At 56.8% G+C, this 11,238-nt stretch overlaps 1 long non-coding RNA gene across 1 annotated transcript; it reads left to right on the top strand.

Annotated features, from left to right (window-relative positions):
- The first annotated feature begins 9,132 nt into the window (after positions 1 to 9,132).
- Positions 9,133 to 10,833, top strand: LOC122377080. The gene is made up of 2 exons (XR_006255776.1): positions 9,133 to 9,658; positions 10,030 to 10,833. It is a non-coding gene; the product is annotated as an uncharacterized LOC122377080 (long non-coding RNA).
- Positions 10,834 to 11,238: the final 405 nt, after the last annotated feature.

Raw genomic sequence — 11,238 nt, 5'->3', positions numbered from 1 at the left:
TGAACTTATCCAAGGGTCACTCGAGGCAGTCTGTGGTCGTTTGCTGTCTCACGGGCTGTAGCGGACGTCGTGCTTCCTGCTGGTGACGGTCGTCGTATGGCTGCGCGCTCACCAGTTGTCCGTACTGGGAGGACTGCTCCACCCAGTCCCGGGTGCGTGAGGACCTGTCACCCGGCTGCAGCGGCTCACGCAGCTGGGCGGCTGGCTCACTTGGAGCTGCGGCAGCAGGCCGAGCTAGAGCCTGACGGTCGACGGCAGATGGCTGGTGATCATACTCCTCCTCCTCGAGCAGCTCCAGCTCCAGCTGACGGCGTTCCGCTTCGTCGGCGAGCTGTTGAGCTTCGAGAGCTGCCCGCTGTCGTGCCAGTTCCGCCTCTTACCGCGCCCGCTCCGCCTGCGTCTCCGCCTCCTGCCGTGCCCGCTCCGCCTGCGTCTCCGCCTCGCGACGCGCCCGCTCCGCCTGCGTCTCCGCCTCTTGCCGTGCCAGCTCCACCTTTGCTGCGGCCGCTCGCTGGCCCTGCTCCGCTGCGAGTTTGCTCAGCGCGGCTCGGCGGCGGGCTGCGCTGATGGTGGACGACGCTGCGCTGCCGAAGGTCTCGCTGCGGGTATGGCATGTCCGCGAGCTGCGCGTAGATTTCGCGTCACACTGTGCGACCGCCCTTGCGTCCGACCTGGCGTTCGATTTCGCGTCGGATTTTGCGTCTGACATCACTCCTTCACTGCACTCGCGTCCGGACTGTACGTCCATTCACTCACTAGTTCACATACATCCGGCCCGGAGGACCAAAATGTTCGTGTGAATCGTGATCGTTCACTCTGATCCAGCACGGCAGACCAAAGTGTTCGTGTAATCGTCGAGTTCACTAATAATTGCGTATCTGATCGAATCGTTTCATTAACTGGAGGACCAAAAGAGTTCTTTGGTGAATGTCTATTTCTTGAATATTCACCACACAATGCACGTTAATCGTATCGTACGACGCCGTCGCCGTTGCGCCGGCGGAGCCGCGTCGCCGTCGTCGTCGCGTCGCGAACTGCCGAGCCGGCCGGCGGCGGCCGGCCCGGCGCGTCGGGCCGGTCATCGCACACATGTGCCCCAGATGACCACGCGGGCCCCAGTACACCACGTGGGCGGCGAGGCTCGGCTGAGCCCGCCGATCGCTGCCGTCTCCTCCACGGCACAGTACGTTTTCTCTCGAACATTTACCAAAAATACAGTCAAAGAACTTCACGAAAAGTAAATTCAGCTTGCCTAAAACGCAATGTTTTTAGATGACCTAGGTTGTACAGACACACAAACCCACAGACATACAAACACATATCAGTGACCTTGACCTAACTTGACCTGAAATGGCCTCAGCCAGCCAAAACCTAGTCGGATAGTGTAACAAAGAGGTTCTTGCTGGCTTGGCACCACAATACGTCAGCGTCATCGGTATATGATAAGCAGCGCACTTGATATCCAACGGTGACCCCAAACAGCAACATTTTTTGTTTGACCTGACCTGGAAGGTCACTGACTGACCTGAGAAGGTAAAACTGTGTATCATTGGATTCGTCTCTTCCCAAAAAAATCTTTTTAGTCTTTACCGCGAAGCTCTATCTCCAGCAGGAACGAAATGGCGCGGGGGTGGCAACCCCCCCCCCCCCCCCATGTGCGTTCTAGGATGGGAAAGTGGCATGTGCGGGCGAGGGTTAAATTGCGTAGTTGAATTCACATGCTGAACGAACTTCATCATCGGAACTTGTAGATCGTATAACAAAATGTGACCCGGGTTGCAATGTACAGTACATTCTAGGTATGTCAAGGCGTTAGTGTGACTGGTTAGTCAATCTGGTTGTGAATTTATCGTTGGTGGGTCCAGTGAATAATTATCAGCTTGTTTACTTTGTGTCTCTTGTTCTGGTGTAATTGCCTGCATTATCTCTAAGTCATTCGTTCCATAGATATTTTATCTACATGAAGATGCCCATCCAATGTCGAAACACTTTATTTTCTGCCGTCTGACTGCTTTACACTCGTGATCGATGGTATCAGCATTCTCCTTGGTAGAAAACGAGTAAAATGAGATGTTCAAAGGTCATCGACCATCACTGTCGTCAAAATATTTCAGTAAAGTCGTACCCTATTTCGTTTTCGGAAACCTCCTTCGGGGAAATAAATCCAAAGTAAAGCTAAATTTGTCAGTTAAAAGTCGTGAAATCAAGCTCGCACGATGTTTCAGCTCACATTCCCTAACTTGAATTCCTCCAATGAAACGGCAGGATAATAAGCGTCAGGGCATCTCTATGTATATAAGACCTCTATGATCCGTTCTACATGAATGGAAAGATGTGTTCTGGAACAAACGTTGATATTATATCTCTTGATTCACAGGCATGCACATTGACCCAGCAGTGGTGCAAGAATGCGAATGGCAAGCTCTGCACTGATTCCTCCGTTTTTAGCATTAGTGTTTCGCGTAACTTTCCGTTAAACGGACGGGGCCGCCGCCGGCCCCGGCCGCCGCCGTGCGAGTCGGCCGCCGCGCCGCTACGGACGACTGGCACACGCCACAAGTGTGATGGATTTTCGGCCAACGCGGCGACACCGGCGTAGCGTTCAATTGGCCGCGCTGCCCTGACGCTCCGGTGACGGACAGGTGGACCGAGGGCGCCGCCCGCCCATCCCTCCGGACCAGGCCAGGCCGGCCGATCTGAGGGAGGTAGGGAGGAGCCGCGTGGCTGGCCGAATGGACGGCCGCGCCGGGCCATTGTCACTGATTGTTGGCCATTGTCACTGATTGTTCATTGCCGCACCGAGGTCCGGCGATGTCACCGGAATGCCGCCACTGGTTTGAGTTTCCGCGAAACCGGCTTGCCCAGAGATGTTTGTCACTGGCATTGCTATGTGCTATTTGTGATGTTCATATATACCATTCCCGTTACGGAGTACATATCTTGTTTTGAACGTTAAGTTCCGATATACGAACTGGCCGTCTGAAAAAGAGCCGCACGTGCACGATGCTTGTAGATATTCCTGACGACCACGAACCGACCACGAATCAGAACTGCGCCTCTCGTAATGGGAGTGCGAGTAGTTGTTGCGAGTTAGAGCTCCTTGGCGAGTGGCTGACTCTGAACTGACTGACTAAATGTTGCGGGAGCTGAACACACTCAGACTCGATGCTTTACTGTATTATCGGCAGAGGCCCAAACAAGAACCACAGAGCCAACCGCTCGTAACCACGGTCTCCCTGCCTCTCCCGGGCCGCCGACCGCCCAGCCAGCGCCAGCCCTCGACCCCGCCCGAGGGCCACGCGGCAGGGGCGGCGCCGGGCGCGGCCAGCCGGGGAGGCGCCACGGGCGGCGCCAGGCATGCCACAACGGGCGGTCACAGCCGCCCGTAACACCCCTCCCCCCTCACGGAAACAATCATACATTGAACAATGCGACACTTACGACACGCTATTTACATTACAACTATATACACAATCACAGCCTTCACCACCTCCACCACACTCATAGTCCCGCCTGGAACCTTTCAGGTGGTCGCGACACTCGGCCTGATCTGGTCACGTATGACATTGGCGGCAACATTCCCCTCTGAGCGACGCCCACATCACCAGATGGGCCAGCTCTCCCGAGTAAGTGCATTAGCGGCACCTCGAGCAGAACGCCATGCTCGTTACCACAGTCGCTCACGGGATCCACCCCCACGGCCTCACCACGTCCATTTGGACCACTCGGATCCTGAACTGGCTGCAAGTCGGTCCGACGAGGGATGAACTCCTTGAGGTCGTTGTGGTGCACGACGCGTGTCTTGCCGCGGACGTCCTGTATCCGGTAGGTAACTTCCTCCCCCGGTGTGCCTCTTCTCTCGACGATGGTCACCGGTCCTTTAAACGGCAGACCCAGCTTCGGTTTTCCTCCCACAGCGGCAGTGTGGTCTCGTACCCACACCTTCAAGCCCGTTGGGTACGCGGTAAAATTGAGTTTGCTGTCATGGCGAACCGCCATTCGAGCAGCTGATTGGGAGGAGGCTCTCCTCACCTGTGCGAAGACCCGCTTCATGTTCTTCAGCCGTTTGTTCAGGAAGGTTTCAGCTGGTATTGCGACTTCATCGGTTCCGTACATTACATCCAGAGGCAACCGAGGCTCAAAGCCATGGATCATGTAGAAAGGTGTGTGACCGGTGGTTTCGTGGAGGGAAGAATTGTAGGCCATGGCGTATGATCTGGTACTTTCGTCCCAGTCAAGGCCCTGGCTGTCGATGTATTTCGACACCATGTCTTTCAGGGTCCTCATGAAGCGCTCCACCATCCCGTCGCTCTCAGGATGATAAGGCGTTGTTCTAGTCTTGTGGATGCCGAGCCTCTGATACAGCTCACGCATCATCAGAGATTCGAATTGAGCGCCCTGATCTGTGTGAAGCCTCTCGGGAACACCAAGCTCCTGAACCCAGTGAAGGAGTGCCTCCATCACCGTTTCTGTCTTCTGATTCGGCATCGGGAAGATTCGTACGAACTTTGAGAAGTAATCCATGATCACGAGCACATATCGGTTGCCTCTTCTCGACACAGGCATCTCCGTGATGTCCATGGCTATTCTCTGGAAGGGTCGTGAGGTAACCTCGGTAACCATCGGTGCTCGTCTTTTGGGTGCCGGTCTGTACCGCCGCTGACACGGCGTGCACGAGGCACAGAAGCTCCGGATGTCCTCATTCATCCCCGGCCAGACGAATCGAGCCTTCACCCGGGCGATGGTCCGTCTGCGACCCATGTGCCCGCTCGATGGATCATCATGCGCCAATCGGATGATCTCGGCCCGTTCAGTTTGAGGCACCGCCGCCTGGAACTGTCGACCCGAGGCAATGCCGATTACTCCATTCATGACGCGCACCTTGCTCCAGTGTTTTCGCAGCACTCCCCACCCAGCGAACGCTGCAGGCCTTGGCTTCTCCTTCCTCTCGTGTGCTCTTCGGAGAGCCGACAGCGTCGCGTCACTGGCTTGCGCCTGGGCGATTGGAGGGAGGGTCCGTTCTTGGACTGATTGTGACACAGCGACTGATACAGCAGCCGGTTCCTGCGTAAGCCTTGAGAATACAGCAGTTGGAGCTACAAGAGTCACAACCGACTCAGGCGAACCGCCTTCCGTCGGCGCGGGCGAGCCGCCCGCTACTGACCCCACCGTCTCCGTTCTATCTCCTCTCTCTGAGACAGAGCGACCGGGACACCACCCCTGGCCTTGGGCTTGACCAGATCGGACCGCAGACGCCATATCTGGTGGTCTGCGAGACAGCGCATCAGCGTTCCCGTGGGCCAGACCGCTGCGGATCCGAACATTGAAGTCGAAAGAACTCAGCTCGATCGCCCATCGACCACGACGTCCTGTGCCGTCTCGCTCTGCTGCGATCGATGTCGGTATGTTTGCCAGCGGCTTGTGGTCGGTCACCACTTCAAATCTGGCACCAACAGTGTACTGACGGAAATGTCTGATGCCATGAACGATCGCCCAGAGTTCCTTATCGTAAGTCGGCCATCTCGTCTGCTGCTTTGTGAGTGCCTTACTCTCATAGGCGATCACCTTTTCCTCATCTCCAATGCGTTCAGCCAGCACCACACCCACGGCAGAGTTGCATGCGTCTGTATACAGGACGAACGTCCCTTCACCTGTTGGCAAAGCCAGTACGGGAGGCGAGGACAGAGTGGACTTCAACAGCTCGAATGCAATGCGCATCGGTTCGGACCACCTGATTCGTCCCTCCTCTACTGCGGCGTCCCTAAGTGGCTTTGTAATCGCGGCATACCCCTGAATAAACCGCGCGTAGTACCCGCACAGGCCTAAGAAGCTTTTCATCTCCTCCTCAGATGACGGCTGCGGCCAGGCCAGGACCTTGTCCACGTTATGCGGATCTGGACGTATCCCTTCCTCGGAGACGAGATGTCCAAGGAAAGTCACCTCCTTGCGTGCGAATCGACATTTCTGTGCCTTTAGCTTCAGCCCGGCTTGCTGAATCCTCAGGAGTACCTCCTGCAGGGTAGCCAGATGTTCTTCCTCGGTCCTGTTGAACAAGATGACGTCATCCAAGTACACCAAACAGCTTTTGGTGTCAAGGCCTGCGAGAATCAGTTCCATCATCTTCTGGAAAGTGCCGCTGGCGTTCTTGAGACCCATTGCCATGACTCTGAACTGATGGAGGCCTTTTCCAGTCGAAAATGCCGTCTTCTCTCGATCTTCAGCCGCCAGTTCAACCTGCCAATACCCTGTGGCCATGTCCAGCGTGGTAAACCACCTCGCCCTTGACAGGGTATCGAGCGAGTCGTCGATTCGTGGGAGCGGCATGGCGAAGCCCTTCGTCACTGCGTTCACAGCCCTCAGGTCGACGCAGAAGCGGAAGGATCCATCTTTCTTGCGCACCAACACGACCGGCGAACACCACGGACTTTCGCTTTCCTCAATGACACCATCCTGTAACATCTTTTCTTTTTGTTTCTCTACCTGGTCTCGGACTTTCATGGGTATCCGTCGTGGACGTTGTTTGACTGGGACTGCATCCCCCGTGTCAATCCTGTGTTTTGTCACACCTGTACGACCAATGTCTCCCGGTCTTTTACTGAAGACGTCACTGTAGGTCTCAAATAAACCCCGTAGTTTGTTACGACCTCTCTCACTCAAGTCTGTCAGTTCTGGTGACAGGGCTTGCTGCACCTCCGGTTCCACCTCTCCAGGATCATGAGATGGATTACCTCCATCTCCACAGCTCGCCACATTGCAATCGGCACAGTCTGCCCCGGGACACAAAACACACAGGGCGTCTTCACCGCCCCCAAACGCAAGGAACGTCCCGACATCAGAGCCCTTCAAGAGACGGACGCCCTCCGCTCCGACATTCGTCAACCGGATAGGTATGGTGCCATTGGAGGCGATCACCACCACAGCCCGTGGAATCAATAGATCCTCACGCTCCGCCGTGCGGCTTGGCTCCATCATCCCACTTACCGAGCCTGCTGACGTCACAAAAGGTCCCTGGCCATCAAGTCGCTGCACCACTGCTGCTACCGTTGTTACCGAACGACCTGGTAGTGTTACTGCATCGCCAAGAATGACTCTAGCCCGCGGGGGACGGATCTCAGGGTATGTTGGAAGTGGAATCGTCATCCCTTTCATACGGATCACCCCCTTCTCATCGTCAATGATAGTTCTGTTTTGGCAACAGAAGTCACGTCCAAGGATCACGTCATAGACCAGCCCCGACACCACAGCCAGTCGTGGACACACAATCGACTCCTCCTCCACCTGGATAGGGACATCACGGAGCACCTCAACGATGTTCAGGGGGCTACCACCAGCTCCCTTCGCGGACCGCGTCGGGGTGGTGGCCTGACAAGCCAGTTCCGTTTTCAACCGCTGCTGGAGCCCATCCCTGACCATGGAAAAGTCGGCACCCGAATCGACCAGCGCCCATACTTCGAGGCTGCCCAAGTGGACTCGAATGGCTGTTGCAGTTAATCGGGACTGGATACACGCAGCCGGCTCTTGTCCCACAGGGCCAGCTGCCCCTAGTTTTCCGCCGGCTTATCAGATGGAAGGGCTTCCCTCGACATCAGCCCCCGACGTCCACCCATTGCTGGAGGCCCCTGCTGCAGGCGAGAATGGCATGCCGCCATCCAGTGCCCAGCCTCGCCACAGAATAAACAAAACGGTTGGAGCGGGGTGGCAGCTTGTACAGCCGACTGACAGTTGCTCCGAATGTGACCCTCCTGCCCGCACGAAAAACATTTCACCCTGGTGGCTCTCGGTCCAGTTCTCGGCTGACCACGGCGTACCACCGGGCAGTCACGCCGAAAATGGCCGGGGGCACCACACCCGTAACATTTGACAGCCTCAGGCAGGTGGTCCGTCTTGGCAACGGCGAACGCCTCCAACGAAGACCGCAGCTGGCCGATCTCCTGCTGCAGCTGAGCTATCCTTGCATCCTGCTGCGACCCACCTCCTACCTCTGCATGAACAGCTGACGCTACAGCACCCAGGGGAAGGGGCCCAGTACCTGTATGCGTTGATGGGTTAGCAGCGCGTACCGCCTGGACGACCTCCTGGCGTTTATGCAGCTCTCGGATCACCGCTACAGCCGCAGACAGTGACTCAGGATTACGGTGGCACAGTTTCGTCTGGAGCCACTCATCCCGAAGTCCACATATGAACCGACTCGTCAGGGTTTTCATCACGAACGCCCTCTCTGCATACGTTTCCTCAGGACCTTTTCCCTCCCCTGACGGACCGGTAGAATGAGGGAACGCAGCCCGCCCCAGTCTCTTAATACGGTCAGCGAAGCTCTCAGCTGATTCCCCCGGCGACTGGGAGGCGCGCCCCAGCTCGGCCTGCGCCTGTAAGGGCTCGATTAACCGACCAAACCGGACCCCAAGTCCTGACTTTATCTCAGAGTACGAACTGTCACCCTGATACAGCGAATGCGCATAATCGAGTGCGACGCCATCCAGCAGAGGCAACAGCCGCTTAACTCGCTCAACGTCTCCGAGTCCCACCGTTAACGACTCGAAACGAGATATCCACCGCTCCCAATCATCTGTCTCTATACCCGCAAAACGAGGGGTTCGCGATACCAAAATAGTGTCGTTGAAATCCATGGCCAGCGGAAACAATTCACCAAATTATTCAAAACTGCACCCAGGCGGACCGCCTTATTCCTAACGTTCCCCTCAGAACAGAAAATATCGGCGTTCTATTTTCGAGCAAACCGCCCGCTTTTTGTCGAGCACAGACTAGTTACGATAATCAACATTCATGAACTAAATTTCAATAAATATCATCAAATGAAATTAATGAACTCACCCTTTGTCGTCTTCTGCAGTCCTACCGACCGCGCCAAATGTTGCGGGAGCTGAACACACTCAGACTCGATGCTTTACTGTATTATCGGCAGAGGCCCAAACAAGAACCACAGAGCCAACCGCTCGTAACCACGGTCTCCCTGCCTCTCCCGGGCCGCCGACCGCCCAGCCAGCGCCAGCCCTCGACCCCGCCCGAGGGCCACGCGGCAGGGGCGGCGCCGGGCGCGGCCAGCCGGGGAGGCGCCACGGGCGGCGCCAGGCATGCCACAACGGGCGGTCACAGCCGCCCGTAACATAAACACCGGTTAGCTGTTTCACCAGCAGTCCCAGTGGAGGGAAGTAGGCCCAGGCGAGCAGGGTGTCGCAGCGTAAGTCCGACGATGGCGGCGCAGTAGTCGAATGGCGTCCACATTTAGCCGACGAAGGCTGCGCTGAGCGCCATACCCGCCTCACCTTATCTCCGAGTCACGTGTTCATGACTGACACGGGCAACCATACGGCCCGTCGTTGCCCACGCGCACCCCAGACGGGGCCGCCAGTCGCGGCCCCGGACACGTCAGTCCCCAGATCTGCAGTGATGTCGCCCGGCTCTGACGATGGCGCACAGCCGCCGTGTCCGCGGTCTCCGTCGCCGCCGCGGTATGCGGCGCTGGGCGGCGACTCGTACATGTCGCGGTCTCGCCATTGGGGGCCGAACGATTCGCGGCTCCCGCCGACCCCGCCGGCGACGAGTTTCCTCCGGCGAGTCCTGCGCCGTCTGGCGTGGTCGACGCTGCCCGGGAGGTTCCTGGCTGGCAAGCTGCTGCTGTGTCTACCGACGCACAGAGGTCAGTAGCTCCGGTGCCGGCCCTGCAGTGCTCTGAGAGAGCGTCGAGACCGCCTAACCGATTCTGTCCCTAATTAAGGTCTTTGTAAATATGTGTTCATCGTGCATCGTTTGTGATGTGAGCCGCGTGATCAGCTGCTAACTGATAATTTTTACTGCGATTTTGCTGTGGTCGTTGCTGGCGAATTGTTTAGTAATGTCGTGGCAAGCTGGTTGGGGACGCCCGTCTGGCTGTTCTGTTGACGGAACGCGCCGATCGACATGGCATGCAGCCATCCAGCGCCTCAAATCGGCGAATCTGTCCAGCGTGGTCTCAATGGAGTGCTGAGCGGTGCTAAAGGACATGGTTATTTTCATGCGTTCTGTTCACAGTTTTGTCGTGGCTGTGCTGTCCGCGGCCGTGCTCCACGGTTGCGACGTCTGCGGCCAAGCTGCCCGCTGCTGAGCTCCGCGGCCGAGCTGCCAGCGGCCGTGCTCTGCGGCCGTGCTCTGCGGTCGTGCTCTGCGGCCGTGCTTCCCGTGGCTGGGCCCTCCGTGGTCCCGTGATCGTGGCCGCGGCGAGGGTGCCGCGACCTGCGCGATGCCGTGCGCTGCAGTGATGGCGCCGCGCACTGTGCAGTGATTTTGCCGAGCGCTGCGTACGCGGTGGGTGCCGCGCGCCGCGCTGTTGAGCGTGCCGTATTCGGACGGTGGCTGCCGCGCGCAGCGTGGTGATTGCTGCGCTCTGCCATGAGTGCCGCTCACTGCCGTGGCCTGAGTGCCGCGCTCGGACGGAGTGCCACGCGCCGTTGTGTTGCGTCGCCTTCTGCCTTTTGATATGTGCTATCTCCGAATTTAATGTTGCTTGTTGCCGATGTTCGCTTCTTTTCGTTAAGAGGGTCGGGTATAGTCGGTCGATTTATTCGCACCGTTTGATTTCGTACCGGCTTCTCTTCTGTTTCTTATTGTTTTCTGCGATGTCACTTGTCCGATTTTATATCTGATTAATTCACGTCACTTAAGTATTTATTTTATATTGTCATAATAACTTACGGCGCTGTTCCTTTATTTTCTGTTTAGTTGCAGCCCTAGTACCTTAATTTCCGATGTCTCTTCGGTTTGTTGTCGCTCGCATGTTCAGAGAGTCCTGGTTGGCCGGCGCGAGCGGCGGTTGTGGAATACAAGCTCGTCTGTGAAGGTTGTGTGTCGGAGCCGGGTTGGCGAGGCGGGACCCGTCTACATTTCAAACACCATTGCATTTCTCTCATCAAGACGCGTCGAATGATGAATAATGTGACCTCAAACATAGGCGCGGGAACCGGGGAGGGGGCAGTAGGGGCAGCTTGCCCCCCCCCCCAACTCTGGGGCCGTGGGGCCGTGTATCTTATGGTCAGGGCGCGTGTTTGAATTTATTTTCGGGGGTTGGGTCACTTAACTTGACCTGGTGACCTGACCTTTGATGACCTGGAGCTAAAATTTTCAAAGCCTGTACGGAAAAGACGTATAATAAGCTGTACCAAACCGTTTTTGAGATGTCAGCGAAAACCTGGGGGGGGGGGGGCGTGAAAACGCCGAGCGGGTTAATGAACCAGTAAGACGCCT

The sequence above is a fragment of the Amphibalanus amphitrite genome, unplaced genomic scaffold (genome assembly GCF_019059575.1).
Source record: "Amphibalanus amphitrite isolate SeventyFive unplaced genomic scaffold, NRLGWU_Aamphi_draft 002501F_arrow, whole genome shotgun sequence".
Taxonomy (NCBI): Eukaryota; Metazoa; Arthropoda; class Thecostraca; order Balanomorpha; family Balanidae; genus Amphibalanus; species Amphibalanus amphitrite.
The sequence above is the reverse complement of the archived record's forward strand: the minus strand, read 5'-3'. Positions and strand labels throughout refer to the sequence as shown.